This window comes from Papaver somniferum, unplaced genomic scaffold (genome assembly GCF_003573695.1).
Source record: "Papaver somniferum cultivar HN1 unplaced genomic scaffold, ASM357369v1 unplaced-scaffold_20173, whole genome shotgun sequence".
Lineage (NCBI taxonomy): Eukaryota > Viridiplantae > Streptophyta > Magnoliopsida > Ranunculales > Papaveraceae > Papaver > Papaver somniferum.
This window is the reverse complement of record NW_020630124.1, coordinates 399-996: the sequence shown is the minus strand read 5'-3', so window position 1 is coordinate 996 and position 598 is coordinate 399. Positions and strand designations below refer to the sequence as shown.

Below are 598 nucleotides of genomic sequence, written 5' to 3'. Positions count from 1 at the left end.
TAACCTCTTTCTAGGATTAATAATTGAATTTGGAGCTTCATTGGATTGAATTTGATTAAGTTATTGCAATATTTACTTCTAGTTGTATTCACTGGACTTAGGGATTGTATATCATTTCTTAGTTTTGAACTTATGATTGTTTTGGATGTGTATTGGATTGGTGTAGCCGAATTTTGTGGCTGAAGAGGATGTGGAAACAGTTGAAACTGCTGGAACACAAACAGTTGAATTCTGTGTAGACATATTTCTAAAATTCATGAATCCAGGAGGACTTACAAGTTGATTTAGGCATACTTAGGGTATATCTCTTGCTTCCTTTTAAATTTTGAGACTACTTTGATATGATACTGACTGATTATCTTGTCTGCATCTCACTTTTAGGATCTTCGATCTAAACTGGAGGAATTCTTCAATGCACAAATGGCTTACTTGTGCGGATAGAATAGAAATCATGGTAACTCAGACTCCAGTCTTCACTTTTATTTTTCTTCTCTCTTTTATGTTGGTTTGCTTACTTTTCTTGAATTGTTGAGCTTACAACAGATGCTCGGTAAGCTTCACAGTTTCTTAAACAAAGAGATTCCAGAAAACATGATTG

General features: G+C 34.1%; 1 long non-coding RNA gene across 1 annotated transcript; it reads left to right on the top strand.

The window, feature by feature from the left end:
* The first annotated feature begins 63 nt into the window (after nucleotides 1-63).
* Nucleotides 64-598, top strand: LOC113339214. Its single transcript, XR_003354994.1, has 3 exons — nucleotides 64-299; nucleotides 382-454; nucleotides 544-598. It is a non-coding gene; the product is annotated as an uncharacterized LOC113339214 (long non-coding RNA).